This window comes from Talpa europaea (assembly GCF_964194135.1).
Source record: "Talpa europaea genome assembly, chromosome: 8".
Classification (NCBI taxonomy): Eukaryota; Metazoa; Chordata; class Mammalia; order Eulipotyphla; family Talpidae; genus Talpa; species Talpa europaea.
The window spans coordinates 113,467,991-113,483,988 of NC_140075.1; the positions used below are offsets into that span (position 1 = coordinate 113,467,991).

The 15,998-nt window shown below is 52.4% G+C and overlaps 1 protein-coding gene across 1 annotated transcript in view; it reads right to left on the reverse strand.

Moving 5' to 3' along the window:
• The window catches only part of PPP2R5C (protein phosphatase 2 regulatory subunit B'gamma), a gene marked incomplete at both ends in the record, with an annotated part of 69,732 nt that overhangs the window by 31,661 nt on the left and 22,073 nt on the right, over positions 1-15,998 (reverse strand).

Below are 15,998 nucleotides of genomic sequence, written 5' to 3' on the forward strand. Positions count from 1 at the left end.
GAGTGCACTATCCACCTGGTCAGTGAACTGCGCAGGATGCCCACCATGTGGCTGACTAGTTAGCTTGCCCAGGTGACCATGGCCTTCTTCCTGGTGGCCAAGGCTTCTGGTTTTGTGTTACTGGGGCAACCACCCAGACGTGGGCCGGCCACCAGGGAAAATCCAGTATGCCCCAGGCCAGACTCTGTACCCTCTGCCCCCACAGTGTTCCCAGAAATGGGGGTACGTGAGGCTAAACTGCCAAGTCAGGAAGCCCAGTTACCAGCTGAGGTTCCCAGGATCCTTGGAGCTGGAAGAGAGGTGAAAATCTGAATGCCTGGGCTAATGCTGGCTGCTGCCCTCCCCAGCTGACCCCTTGGCCCATTGAGCAGTGGGCAGCCGCCCCCCAGGCGGCACTCCTGGCAGAGAGTGCAATGGACTCAGCCGCTGGTCAGCTGTGCCTCCCCGCCTCATGGGAGATTTGGAAGAGAAACTCTTCTTTTTAAAGTTAAAAAGAGAAATGAGAAATCAAATTTTAAAATTCACATAGGAAACACTCAGGACCAGCAAGGTTGAGGGATAAAGGGAAAGGAAAGCAGAAAAAAAATGGAAAGAGAAAGAGAAAATAGGCAGGGCCCATGTAGAGGAAAGGGGCAGGGCCCAGCGGGTCCCCAGGGGAGCAGCTGGTTCTCCCAGGCTGTGCTAACAGCTCCAGGTGCCACGGGTTCCACCAGGTTCCAAGCTTAAACTGAGGCTGGTTCAAGTGTCCTTAAAAGCAACCCTCTCTCTGGGGCCTCCCCAGTGGCGCAGCGGTTGAGCGCTGGGTTGTGAAGCTGCCTGCAGCCTCTGCAGCGTCGGTTTGATCCCCGGCCACCGGGCGAGGGTCCCACATGGCACGCAGACCTCTCCTGCCGCCCGCTGATCCCCTCAGCAGTGTATTTCGTCAGTCTGCCTTCTCTGCGCTCCGCTCTGACTCTGGTGAATTCTCTCGCCCTCCTGTGCTTTTGACTGTACCCAGTGCTTGTATAAATAAAATAAAAAAAAAAAAAAAAAAAGCAACCCTGTCTCCAAGTGATTTGAGCTGTGGCCAAATTCACACTCAGCTGGTGTTTGTCGAGCTTCTAGCGCAGGGAGCCCTTCTGGGGCCACCTCCTGCGGACTGCGGCTGTATAAGGCTTGGGGGAGAGCCTCCTTCTGAGTGGCCCCTTGGGGCCTGTGGGCGCACAATTGAGGTCAGCCTGGCTGGAAACTGAGCAAGTGCTCAGTTCTGCCAGGAGAAGGCCGTGGCGGCTGCAAGGACAGGACCCTGATCCAGGCCTCTGAGCAAGTAGGAGTTCAGCTGCTGCTGAGGAACTGAGAGCAGATTGTGAGCAGAGACCCTGGAATGGCCCTGGGATATCTAAGCCTTTGAACCCAATGAGAAAGTGTGTGGTTTCCCAGGAAGAGGATCCGAAACTTTCAAGAGAATTTTTTTTTCTAAAAAGAGTAAAAAAAAAAAAAAAAAAAAAAAGTCTACCGAGTGAGAGAAGGTGCTTGCACATAGCACATGTCGTCATAGGGCTTAAATCCAAGGCTCATAAAGAGCTCACCTAACTCAATGCCCGCGCACCCCGCCCCATCCAGCCTCCCGCCAAATGAAAAGAGCAGACAATCTGAATCGACACCTCTCCAAAGAGGACATACAGAGGCCGGCAGGCCCATGGAAATGTGCTCCTCCTCCTTGGGGAAATGCCAGTCGACACATGGGGTGGGTGGTAGGGGTGGGGGTTGTGAGAACTGTCATCAAAAGGTCCCTGAAAACAGGTGCTGCCAGGGATGTGGAGCGAACAGCCCAGGCACCGCTGGGGAGGTAACCGGGGGAACTGTCCAGAACACCGTGTGGCTCTTCCTCCATAAATTAAAATCTACCATGTGATCCAGCAATCCCACTTCTGGGTACCCAGCCAAAGAAGACGCACCATCAAGTCACAGAATCACACAGCGATGCTTGCAGCAGCTGAGCTGTGGAAACCAAGTAACCCTACGGGGCGGGGGGTGGCGGAGATGGCCTGCGTGGGGGTGCACCGCTCAGCAACAGGATGAAATGAGATCACCCTTGACAGCCCAGTGGAGGAGCTTGTGTGTGTGTGTATGTGTGTGGTACATGAAGTACATGAGGAGGTATATCAGGAAGCAAAAGACAAATACTGGATGAGTTCACCTATGTACAGGTGCTCAAATAAAAAGGAAACAAAGCAGATGCATGGACAACACAAAATGAAAATAAACCAGTGGCCTCTGACAATAGAACTGGGGTCACCAGGAGGGAAGAGGGTGCAGGAAGGGAGGGTCCAGTGGACGGGGTTGTTTCTTTTAAAGGGGGGGGGGGATTTTGCTCTCTGGGAGGTGAGGGTCCAGGGTGTCCCCAGGTCACACATATGTGACCACACACAGAGCACGGCTCTCCTGGAAGCCTGGGGGGTGGGGGCAGGGGTATGTGGGAGCAGCCTGTGATGTGGGCACAGTGCCCCCCTGGCTACACGAGGTAGTGCAGGTGAGACATGCTGTGGGGTCACCCAAGGGGGCGGCTCAGAGATGGCGCTGGACACTTGGACAGAAGGCACAATCACCTTCTGGAGGGGCCATCGTGGCACTGACCACTGCCCAGTGGCCATGCCACACAGGTGGGCCCAGGAAGCACGGGGCAGATGCACGGTGGCTGCCCTCCTCTGTTGGGGCTTTCCCCTCCTTTGTACTTTAGGCCCTCACTGGCCAGGCTGCCTCTGGGGGCAAAGGGGCAGGTTCTCAGTGTCTGGGGCTAAAGTGCTGCCCGTGGGGAAGCCACAAACACAGGTGACAGTGGGGGCCGGGGGGAGGGCAGGATTTCCCAGTTGACGGTTACAGGCAAAGGCTAGGAGATGTGCATGGCAGCCCGCGGGGTTCAGCCCCCGAGGGTGGTTAACTCCCATAATCAGCTGACTTTAAGGAATGGAGTCACCTGCAGAGTGTGGGGGGCTTTGTCCAGTCAGCTGAGAAGTCCTAAGAACAAAGCTGCAGCTTCCTCGAGGAAGAGCTCCGCTGTGGACAGGAACAGCAGAGCTTCTGCAGGGCCTGCGACTGGGGCTTTGGTGAGCTCATCGGCTAGTCTCCCTGCTAGTGGCTCAGTCGTCTGGCAGGACTGCTGGGATCCCCAGTAATCGGGCTGAGCAAGCCCAGCCGCTGCCCAGCCCTGGGTCAGCGAGGGCCGGTCCCCAGCACCCAGCCAGGAGCTGGCTGGGCACGGCTCCCTGTGCTGTCACACAAGGTCCTGTCGCCATACGGGGAGGGGCCTCACCCAACGTCCAGGGGCCTTGCTACCGGCCAGCCATCTCTTTTGCGGCTATGAAGCGCTGCACTGCAGTCTCCTTGCACCCTTCTCAGCACGCAGATGGCGGCAGTTAAGTAAGACCGGGCCACACACGCCAAGAGCCAGAATTTGGGAAAAAGAAGAGAAGGCAAACAGCAGGCACCTCACACTGCTCCTTGGTTCCAGTCTAGCAACACTCCTTGGCTCAAAAGTGCTGGGGGCTACCTTAGCCAGGAGCCATGGTGCCCATGTCGGTGCTGAGGGGGAGCATGCTGCGCGGCCACCCTGGTGCCACAGAGCCAGAGCCACAGGTCTCTGCAGTCCAGGAGTGTCTGATACGAGGTGCTGAAATCGCAGATGCACTGCCCTGGTGCATGGACACAGCCAGACTCAAGTTCCGGGCGGAAAGCTGCCTGGCTTTGGGGGACCGTCCCCAACCTCAGGACCCCTTCTCAGCAAGAAGCAGGAGCCTGGACTGTAAAGCCACCTCTCTGCACCGGGGCACCATGCAGGATGCCTGCCGCCAGGAGGACCTGCCCTCACCGCCTTCTCATCTTGGGTTCAGTGTGCTCATGAGCCACCCCTCACCATGGCCATCATGGCCAAGGCGCAGAGGGGAGACCACCGTGTGGGACAGAGCAGCGGCGTGGGTGCATGCATGGGACACACTCCAGACCAGTGACAAGGAGAACGAGGGCCCTTCAGCCAGTTCAGGGTCTGGAGAGCCGCATGGCTGCGAGGCAGAACGAGTGTCAGAGGATGTGGGCAGAGAGGAGCCCTCCCACTGCCGGGGATGTAAACTGGTCCAGCTATTCTGGAAGCGGCCAGGACTGTTCTTGAAAGCGGGGAGATATACACGCTATTTGACCCTGCTCTTGGGCCAGAAACCACCAACTCGAAGAACTATATGCAGAATCATTCACAACAGCTAAGACACGGAAACAACCGAAGTCCCTGCTGACAGAAGACTGAATCACGCAAACATGGTCTATACCCATGATATACTGTTCAGCTGCAAGGAAACTTGAAATATTGTCATTTGCAGCAAAATGGAAGGATCTCGTGGGGGTTATGCAAGGCAAAACTAGCCAGGAAGACAAGGACAGATATTGGATGATTTCACATATGTGGGGAATACAAGGGACTCAAAGCAGATGAACTAACAAAGCCAAACCTGAAAGAGGTAGGGGCACCGGAGGGTGGGAGGCGCTGGTGTGGGCAGTTTCCTTCTTTCTGATATAAAAGGGACAAAACCACACACGTTTGTCTACTGCTATTTATTCACGTGAATAAAATTTATAAAGCTGAGCCCACCCAGGTCACGCTCCAGTAACAGAACAGTAGGTTCCAGAGCTGCGTAGCTAAGATTTGAATTCCTGGGAGCTGGGGGTTTAAGTGTATCCACATTTTTAAAATTTTTTTTTTTTAACTGGCAAGCAGTTTATTGACTTTTTTCCCCAGAGTAATGTAACATTTTATTTTTTAATTTTTTTAAATTTTTATATTCCCCATACAATTGCAACCCCCTGATTTTGACCCCAATCTCTCCTTTCCCCGCCACCCCCCCAAAGTGTGTCTCTGGTTCATAGTTGTTTGTTGATTTTGATTTTTTTCTTTCTTATAGTTATTCTTTTTCCTGGTCCCTTATTTAGGTTTTCTAGATTCCTGCTATGAGTGAGACCATCCAGTATTTTTCTTTTTCTTTCTGACTTATTTCACTGAGCATGATCCCTTCCAGCTCCATCCATGTTGCTGCAAATTGCATGTGTTTATCTTTTTTGAATGCTGAGTAATATTCCATGGTGTATATGCACCACATCTTCTTGATCCAGTCATCTATTTTTGGGCATTTAGGTTGTTTCCAAAGCTTAGCTATTGTAAACAGTGCTGCTATAAACATAGGGGTGCAGGTGCTCTTTGGAATTACTGTTTCTGTGTCCTTTGGGTAAATACCTAGGAGTGGAATTGCTGGATCATATGGAAGCTCTATCTTTAGGAGTTTGAGGAATCTCCACACAGCTTTCCATAGTGGTTGGACCAGTTTGCACTCCTACCAGCAGGGCAGGAGAGTTCCTTTCTCTTCACATCCTTGCCAACATTTGTTGTTGCTAGTTTTTTTAAATATGTGCCATTCTCACTGGTGTGAGATGGTATCTCATTATAGATTTGATTTGCACTGCCCTGATTGCAAGTGACGTTGAACATTTTTTCATATGCCTGGTGGCCATTTGTATTTCCTCTTTGGAGAAGTTTCTTTTTAGCTCTTCTGCCCATTTTTTGACTGGATTATTTTCTTTGTTTTTGTTGAGTCTCATCAGCTCTTTGTAGATTTTTGTGATCAGTCCTTTATCATTAGTGTTGGATGCAAAAATTTTCTCCCAGTTGGTGGGGTTTCTCTTTGTTTTGGTTATTGTCTCTTTTGCTGTGCCAAAACTCTTTAATTTGATCTACATTTTTTTAAATAAAAATTGTTATTTGTTTGAAAATGATATACCTGAAAAAACCAACACAGGCCACACACCACAGCTGCCATCAACGTAAAAAGCCGCACCACCCCCATGCCCCAACTGAACAACTGAGAACTCGGGCAGGCACTGAAGCTGGGGAAGGGCGGCCGGCACCTACAAGGGCTGGTGGGGCCCAGGTGTGTGGGAGCCTGGAGCTCAGTAAGTGCTTCTCAGACACTGGTCTGGCAAAGTGTTTTTCTCAGAAGCAGCCCTTCATTAAGGGGTGCAGGGGGCCCTCGGGCACAGCTACGGGCCTCAACGTAGCCCACCAAGACCCTGGCAAAGGCACCGAATAGCTGCAGAAGCTTCTGGTCTCCAGCGTGGGAGGCCATAGCCATCGTTCTACAGAGGTGCGATTTCTCTGCTGCAAAGCAATTACATGTTGAATACAGTCTGAAACACTTTAATCAGGCTTTTCCTGAAATCAATGAATGTAACAAAACATAGGGGAGTAATAAAAATCCTAGCAACAATCTTCAAGGGAAAAAAATGGTCCCCCCTTATATGTGAGGTGAGTTCAAATCGGCTTTGGGGACAGAGTCCTGTCCCTGTCACCTGGGCTGAGAGGCCCGATCCACTCACCACTGAATGTCTCGCACCTGCACACAGTAGGTACACAAACCCTGCAGAGAGTAAGTGGCTCCTCTGGGAAAGCTCCCATTAGTGACTTCAGTAACTGCAAAACCAAGAAATTACCTGAACACTTAAAATCAACCTTAGCTCTCAGTGGTACTGTAATTTCAGGGGCAGTCTCCCCAATTTCAGGATATTCTATCATGATGTTCCTTTCCCCAGTGGCATTTGCTTCCAATATATCTGGGTGGCTGAGGGGGGGGCCCTGGGTTAAGGTCTTCCTCCTGGGGGCCCCCTCTCAGGCCCCATCGCATGCCAGGCACAGAATGAGGCTCTGGGGAACACGCACGCCAGGGAGGTGGGCTCCTCTCCAGCACTGCTTTCAAAGATTGCAGCTTTAACTCCAAAATAGATATGATATTTAAAAAAGAGCTATAAATTAAATTCTTATTTTGAATAGCTTGCTATTTTTGCAATCATTCAAATATGTTCATAACAGTTAAAAGATATCGTGGAAATAAAATCCTACAAATATCTGTAGAATAGTTAGTAAAGGAAATTTACTCTCAAGTTTTCAAACAAAGAATGCTTTATCACTATTTCACAACTAAATGGACAGTACCATCTTAGCATAAAATATGCTAGTCATTTATAATCATTATCAGTTTTTAATTTTTATTTTTGAATTCAAGAATGGAACATTCACTGATACTAGCTAAGCAGTACGGGGATACAGGACATTCAGTTCATCAGTGTCATTAAAGATTAAAGGCAACAGTGGCTCTGGAGGCTTCTCTCAAGTTGTTCACTCTGTGCTGGAGGGGCTGACATAGATGCTGAATGAAGTTTCCCCGATAATTTGTTATGTAAACCCTCAAAGCAAAGAAGTTGAAGTTTACAGTGAATAACTGTACAGCTGCTGGCAGATTTTACCACTTACATTCCAAGATATTTGCAGTAAAATGTGAGATCCTTTTTTGCAGTAAAATGTGAGAAAGTTTAAGATTGCTTTAGAATAGCAAAACTATATATTCTGCAGCCCACATGATATAAAAAATTGGAAAGGAACGTTTCAGAGTCAGGTACCTGTCACTCATAGTCACATATACGGTCAAGCACCAGGGCCGCCTCACACTGCCAAGACACGCACAGCCGTGTGGACATGGTCGCCCCCACCCAGCACCTGCTAGGATCGCGCTGGACCACCTGCGTGGATGCGTGCCTCTTACAAACAAAGCAGAGACTTAATGTTCACAGACAAGATGAAGTGATGGATGGAACTGACCTTTCCTGAAACAACCCCAAGCTGCAAAAACAGGGAACTATGGTTTTGAGATCCTGGATTCCAGGCAGTGAAGCGTGGAGGTCCTTGGGTGATGGGAAACGATCATGGTGAGCCCCACCATTGCCTCCACCCACAGCCTGGGTGGGACGCCCAGGGAGAGGCTGGGGGAGCCCGCAGAAAAGTGGAAGGACTGTCAAGGCAAGGTCACGAAGAGGAGGGAGCTGCCCAGAGAGAGAACTCCAGAGACTGCGGAGACCCCAACTATTCCACGGAACAGCGAGCAGCATGATTGTGTGAGGGGACTGCAAGAGGCCATGGGAACAACCAGGGAAAGGCCAGAGTGGCCAGGCCGAGCTCTCGCCCTGCCACTACCAACTCAGCCAGAAACCCCGATTCCCTGGGCACTGGGCATGATGGGGAGCAGCCTGTCCGAGCAGTGGGGAGTAAAGAGCCAGAGTCCCTGTGGCTCTGGGCCACGGTCCAGACCACCCTGAACACGCCAGGCTTGGAAGCTGAGTGGCCAGCGGGTGAGTGCAGGGAGGGGAGACTTACTAGCATCTGGCCCCCCGGAGCACGTCTTAAAAGCAAGAACCAAAAGGACCACACTGTGTTTGCAGGTAACTGAACTGCACCTCAAAACAATCTCAAGAACTAATAAAAATACATAAGTATGCAACTACCCAATGAGGGGAGTGTGCTGACTCAGGGGCCCTGTTGGAAAATATGCTTTAATATAAGAAGCAAAAACAATCAGTTGAGCTGACCTGGAACCCACACAATGTTAACATGAGTGACAAGGGCATCAGACATATTCTGGGTTCAGAAGTCAGGTGACACACGAGGACATAAGATACAAGCAGACTACCATGTGTGAGATGGAAGCTACTGGAAGGACATTACCACCAGATGAGAAAGTGCAGGAAGGGCCTGTGGACGCAGGGAGAGCAAACGACACTGAAGGAAAAGGAAGGAAGGAAACAAGGCCAAGAAGGGACAGAGCTGGGGCAGGAGTGCCCGAGGCTGAGCCTCTAAGGGTGAGGGGCGGGGGCAGAACAAATCTACAAGACAAACGCTTCCCCAAATGTGATGAAAACTATAAACAAACTCCAAATATGAGCCAAAGAAGGCTGTGCACAGTCACGCCCTCATCAGCCTGCTGAGAAAGAACAAGGAGAGAAAAGCAACCCCAGCAGCCGCCAGGGGAGCGGCCACGCCAGGCGGACACAGGCGCACGCGCAGGAGGGGAGATAGAAGGCAGTGGAGCAGCCTCTTTAACGGGTAAGGCTGGCGATGGAGTCTATGCTCAGCAAGCGCATCTTCCAAAGTCAGAGGCAAGAAGACGCTCTGTGCAGACACAGGAAAACCGCGCCGGCAGTAGCCCGTGCGAGCGGGAGGGCGGCCGACCCAGAGCGCGCACGTCTGCACGGTCAGCGGGGATAGCAGCATGTTACCTACCTGGATAAGTACAAAAGGCTTCACATTTTTAATTTTAAAACTTATCTTTTTAAAGATAACTTGGAAAAAACCCAGTACGCTGTGGGGCTTGTTACACAGGAAGAAGTAAATGCCTGACAAGAACAGGAGGCCAGAGAAGGTGACTGGTGCCCGCTGGTGGCAGGCCTGAGGTGAAGCACACCAGACCCAGAGAGTTGAAGATGTGTTCTAGAAAAGCTCAATAAATGAGATCAAACAATAGTTATTAAAAATCAACAAAGGAGATGAAGTGGAATCATAAAAATCCAACTGAGCCAAAAGGCAGCAGGAAGAGAAGGAAAGGAAACAAGACCAGGTGGGAGGAAGAAAAAACCAGCAAAATGGCCCAATCAAGCCCAAAGGCGCCGGCACTTGCGTCACAGGTGCGCAGCCTGAACACCCCTTCAAAAGGCAGAGCCTGTGACGGAACAGAAAGCAAGACCCAGCTACATGCCGCCTACGTGCCATCTTCGACAGAGATGCTGTGGATCTAGGGCATGGGCAGGAGAGAGACCCGCGGCTACCGGGCCTCTGCCAGGGCGGGCCCACGGCACAGCCCGTCACAGGTGCGGGCCATTCCACAGCGATAAAGGCACCATCAATGAATAAATCACACCAATATTGATGCAAAAACAGTGCGAAGCAAAACCTGACAACTGCAAGGAGAGACAATAAACAATTAGGAGTAAAAAATACACAAACGGCTCTAGTTACAACAGCACCAGACATGGAAGTAATTTAAACTTATGAGTCTAAAAATACAGGCATAGGCTCTAAAAAATATAACAGAGTGGAAGTGAAGGAGCCACGATGCTGTGCTCATGGGTGGAGAGGCTGCTAAGGCAACAGCCATCCCCAGGCCCGACGCCCCTGCAGGTCCGGGCGCTGACACAAGAGCCGCATGGTCCTGAGACAGAGCAGGCCTGGGACCCCTGCTCACCTCAAAATCAGCATGAAGCGACAAGGACAGTGTGGTGCTGGTGCATGGAGCCTGCAGTCCAGGCTCAGGCCCAGACAGGCCAGCCGGTGCCCACCAAGGTGCCCGGGCAGCCCAGGGGAGATGGTCAGCATTTTTAGCAAGTGGCTTCTAGCGAGCAGGGTGTGAGGACAGAGACCCACGTACCGAGAATTGATACTCGGCCACGGGTCAGAGACCTGAATGGAGGTGGGGGGCAAAGGCTTCTTAGGCATGACACCAAAAGCAGCATTCTTCAAAGAAACCCTTGTAAATTACACTTCATCTCAGCAAACAACTAGCAGAGACACTGTCAGAAAAGATAAGCCACAGAGAAAATGTTCACACACCACGCGGGCCAGAGCGTGCACAGGAGCCACAGACTCAGTAACAGGAACACAGATAACCCAGCTTAAAATGGGCAATGACATGGACAGGCGCTTCCCGAGGAGGACACGCCGATGGTAGACAAGATGGAACTCCTCTGCGCATCTCACCTGAATGGATGCTCGGGGCAGAGGTGCAGGGGCCCTCGGGCGCTGCGGGGGCAGAGCCTGTTGGGTACGGGGCTTTAGGAAACTTGCCCAACGGGTGTGCCTACAGGGACCAAACAAAAACCCCTGTCCTCAAGCTCTGAGCGAACGCTGGTAGCAGCTTTATTTCAAAACCTGAACCGGGGCCAACCACAGGCGGCTCTGACACCTCCCTAAGGGAACAGGGGGACACCTAGGTGTCCACGGCGACTACAGCCAATGGCTGGTGCATCCAGGGGCGCAGGGGCCCAGCTGGGGGTACCATGGAGCGGAAGTTGTGGGGCATGAAACGGTCTGAGGTTTTCACCATGGTGGTAGCCACATGTCTCATAGAGGCTTGGTAAGCAAAGGGTGAATTCTGCTGTCTGCAAATTCAAAATTAATTAAAAATGATGGGGAAAGATATTCAGTAGGTCATAATTTTCCAAACCTCATTCACAAAGTTCTTTGCTTTGAAGTAATTTCTCCATTGTGCCCTCTGAATAGAAATACCTGTCAGCTTAGGAAAACAAAACAAAACAAACCAGCACCACTGAGGCGTGATTTAAAGTGCATGTTTTGGGCCTCCCTGGTGGTGCAAGGGGTTATGTCTCAGCACTATCAAGCTAGTGCCAATCACTGTGGCCTGAGTTCGATCCCCCACCAGGGAGCTGACCCACAGGGCACAGCAGACCTCTCCTGTCTTCCCGCTGCTCCTCTCAGCAGTAGGTTTCAGTGGATCCGCCTATTCTGCTCGCCACTCTTGTCTCTGCAGAGTCCTCTCACTCCCACATGTCTGGCCTGCACCCCAGCTCTTGTACACATGTGTAAATAAATCTTTAAGAAAAATTAAGTGCATATTTCAACAATGTGACATCTGTGGAGACATCACCATCTGGACAGCGGACACCTCAGTCACCCCAGCTTCTCTGAAGCTTTTTGGAAAAACAAACATACACAGAAGCTGGCTGTTTGGAAGTGTAGGTAGAAGTGGGGAGGGGCTTTCTTTGTTGATGCCTCTCACTCTGCTTTCACAATTTAAAACATCAAACAAGACGAAGGGATGAGCTCTCAAGTCGCGCTCTCAAGTCGCGCGGGCTGCGCTCCTGCGAGCCACCTCCGCATGGCCGGAAGCTGCACCTGTGACAGTCTGTGCTCTCCTCCCCAAGGACTGATGTGCTAGGCCAGTGAGAGCTCCAGCGAAGGGGACTGCCAGGTCTGAAGCGTTACTTGAAGTAAAGGTGCAGCCCACCGAGGCTCCCTGACTCTCATGCCTACCCGAGTGTCAGGCATCCCGTCCTCTCCCTCAAAAAGGCCGTCTTGGCTGCCACAGCAGCACTATCCCACGCCCTCAGTAGGGACAGGCACAAGAACAGGGCGGTGTCCCAAGTCACTGGGCACAGGGCACGCATGCCGGCTCTGGGGAGACTGTCCCCAAGGACCCAGAAAAGCCCCTCAGCCCTCACTAGAGAATGCTGGCTTGAACGAAGCCTCGCAAGTGCCTGGCTCGCGCTGCAGCAGGTGGGTAAGTGTCAGGCGACAAGCTGTTGCCCTCAGGGCTTGTCTATGACAAACATGGTACATGACCATTAAAAACTTCTTCTGCAATGATAAGAATGGAACGTGACAAGGGAAAAGCCACACAACCCAGCCACCCCAGGGTGGCTACTTGTCACAGCCTGACCAGTCCCTCCTGACAAGCCAGCCTCTTGAGGGCCACTGTCCCTACTCAGCCACCACACACAGATGTGGCTTGTTCGCGGCCAGCTCCTCTTGCGGCGTGTGGGTCATGCCCACCCAGGACAAAGGCCTGTCTGCGTCCTTGTCTCTGCACACAACTGGGCATGCAGTGGACGTGCACCGGCCATGGCGGTGCCATCTCAGGAGCGCCCACCGGGAAGGCGCCAGTGCCCATGGGCTTTCAGCTCAGTGCAGGAAGGTGACTCCAAGCATTTACCCTTGACCCTCTGGCACGTTAAGTATGACCTGGGCAGGGGTGAAGGCGGCTGTGGCCCCAGACCAGGCCTTTCCAACAAGCCCCTGACGGAGCGAGGCCATGGCCTTCGAGCAGCTCTTTGGGAAAAGCGGTTCTCGGGCTTTCTGGTCACTGGACACCTGTAAACACCTAAAAATTATTGAGGATCCAGAATGGCTTTTGTTTATGAGAGTTAACATCTATTTGTACTGACTATATTGGAAATTAAGCCAAAGAAATTAAAAAATGTTAATTCATTAAGTTCACTGTATTTTAATAAAGGACATTTATTAAAAATAACTAATTTTTAAAAACAATATTATTTCATAAAATAACTCAAATAACATTTCTCAAAACAAAACCACACCCAGCAGGAGTGGCACCACTCTGTACTCTGGCAACTCTCGTTACCATCCCCTCGGGGGGATGCAGGCCCCGCACAGCAGCCCTGCAGTGGCACTGGAAAGGGAGGGAGCAAACAGCCTTTGCGGGCGGCTGTGGCTTCCTGATGCTGCACCGAGACCGGCAAGTGGAGCCTGAATCCCTGGGGGCGCTGCCTGCTCAGCCCGGTATCTGCACGGTGTGTGTGCTCCTGCTCTGGGGTGGTCCGGTGGCACCAGAAACTGCTCCCCCCTGGAAGAGGCTGGTCCCTGGACGGTGCTGACCTTCCAGTGCAGACGCCTGCTACTGTGCATTAAGCCCCGTCCACTCACTGCCGCCATCAACAGGAGGGCTGGCGCCCCCACCGCCGGCCACAAATCCCTGAAGGCTGTCAGTTATTTTCCTTAACCTGACATTCTCATTTTCTCCAGTTTTTGAGAAAATGATTGCAAAGGACTGCTCTGAATAACCAGCCTGGGCTCTGTCGTCGAGCCCAGGGCACTCCTCTAAGATAGGCGCCCACATGATGCCTTGGTTTTGCACTCAGTGGCTTGACTCTAAGAGTCAGGCTACCTAGATAATTTAATGGAAAAAAGCAGACGGCTAGTTATATTTAAAATACGGTGGAAATTAAGAGATAATGGTGCTTACATAACTCAGGCCTGAGAATCTAGAGGTCAGAGCTTCCCTGCTGGGTGCTGCTCCCTTCCGTCCTCATCCCGCTGAACCCCAGCTGTTCTGCTTTAACGAGAGGGCAGGCAGCTGCTCTGCTAGGCTCTGCCACATCAAGCACCGGGGGCATTGTGCAAGGTGCATGGTGTAGGGCAGGCTGCCCCACGGGCACCAGACACCCTCACACCCACCGGAGGCGGCACCACAGAGGGATGTGACAAAGGTCGGAGTGAAGACAGGGCCCTGAGGCTGGCAGCTGTGGCTGTCCCAAGGCAAGCTGCTTCTTGAAACCGCCTGGAGGGCCTTCAAAACCTCAAGAGCAGAGCTGACTGAGACCCAGCTGTTCACTTCTAGATGCTCAAGAGAAGCAAAAACACGTGTCCGCACAGACGCTGTGAATGCTGGCAGCGTGATTCACGACTGCCAGGGAGCAGAAGGTGCACACGCTGCCAAAGGACAGTGGGAAGTGGGGGGTAGAGAGCCACGCAACATGGGGATCTGCTCAGGGATACACAGTACTGACATGTGCTGGTACGCAGACAAACCTGGAATGTGATGCTGAATGGAAGGAGTCGGCCCCCATGATACCATTTCAACCCCAGAGCAGGCAGGACAGAGAAGCAGGTGAGTGGGGCTGGGCAGGCCAGGAAGTGGGCAGTGGCCGTCCGTGGGTATGGGATTATCGGGCTTCTTTCTGGGGGATGAACATGCTATCACTCGAGATGTGGTGATGGAAACCCACGCCTCATAACATATAATGATGGAACTGTCCATTCTGAGTGGGTGAGTTGTACAGAATGTGAATTATTTCTGGACACAGCTGTTATGAACCACAGAGCTGCCCAGCCTGTCTAACAGGTAATATATTGAAAGAAGGAGCATCAGCAGCACAACATCTGCAGGGTGCTGGATTCTTCGGCACAGAAACGCACGTCTTTGAAGAACGCTGAGAGAAAATGCCAAGCTGGCGGCTTGGGTGGCGAGCACCCCGGGGCACTGGGCGCAGAGCATCACGTCCAAGTGGAACTACCTAGGCCAGGTCTTCCCACCGGCCACTGTGGGCCCAGATGCGTCCAGGGATGGGGTCCAGTTCTGTTGAGAGGTCAGAGCCACTGCTAAGGCCGCCCCACCACACTCCTTTCCATGTGGCTTCTGGCAATTCCCTGACCTGCCAGCAGAACAACTACAAAGAGAACCCCAAGCCTAAAGGGCCCTACCCCTCTGCCTCTGACGGAGCAGAAACTCACGTTGGGATAGTCTGTGCCTCCTGCCTGCCTGCGATGCCTTGCATGCTGTCCACTCCCCTGTGGCCCGCCCTTCACAGCCTCCTATCTGCTCAAGTGCTGCACTGGTGGGCGCACACCAGGCCTGCCCCTGCCAAGAGGGCAGCCTTGGGTGGGCAGAGCCTGGCTGGCGACTGAACTTGCTCGCCGGCTGCTGCGGACACTCAGAAGGTGTGTGTCAAGAGCATCAGAGAGCAAGCTGCTGATGCCCTGGACAGAGTCGTCGGGATGGGAGTTGACGCAGAGACGGCGGTACCAGGGAGAGGGGCGGCGAGGCCTGGCCAAAAGGGGTCTCTGGGGCTCTCTGTCTTCTGTGGACCTGGCCGTGCACTGCTACCATGAGAAGCAAATGAGAGCCGAGTCCAGAACCTTGGCCATGCTCTGGACCAGGCCCCCAGACCCTGGCGGCCCCGGATGCTCTGCATGAGCCTTCCCTCGGTGAAGAGGCAGACTGGGGACGGCTGGCTGCCAAGGAGTCTGAAACATGGATATTAATATACAGTAAACCTACACAGGGAGTGCAACGTGCTGCACTGATGCACACAGCTTGAAAATAAAAAAAAATGAAACATTTAAAATCAGTGGGGGGAAAAATCAGTGGGGAAAACAGAATATTCAATACATGATATAGCAGAAATGATTTTTTCAACTATTTTGGAAGGAAGTTAAATTACATCCTCACCCTGCAGCACAAAAAGATCCAAGCGGGTGTAAAAAGTGCTGGGAAAGGACCAAAGACATTACAGGCTCTGTCTTGTGATTCTGGGGCTTGGGAGCCTTCCAGAGCAAGGCGGGTGAGATGAAAGAGAGGGGACAGGCCTGCCCGCTGCCGTGGCCGCGCACGGCTAAGCTGGGCCTGTGGCCCCGCGGCGATGGGGAGCAGCGCAGCCTGGCAGCCCGCTGGTTCCAGGCTGCTAGTGCTGAGCCTGAAGGTCAAAGAGCACACTGGAGCTGACCTCAGCTTATGAGGCGACAAGTCCTGAGAACCCCTCACTTTCCTTTTCCAAAGTGCACACACGACAGGAAGCCACGAGCAGACTTCAGGTCAACAGGCCAGTCAGACACAGCCAACAAACTC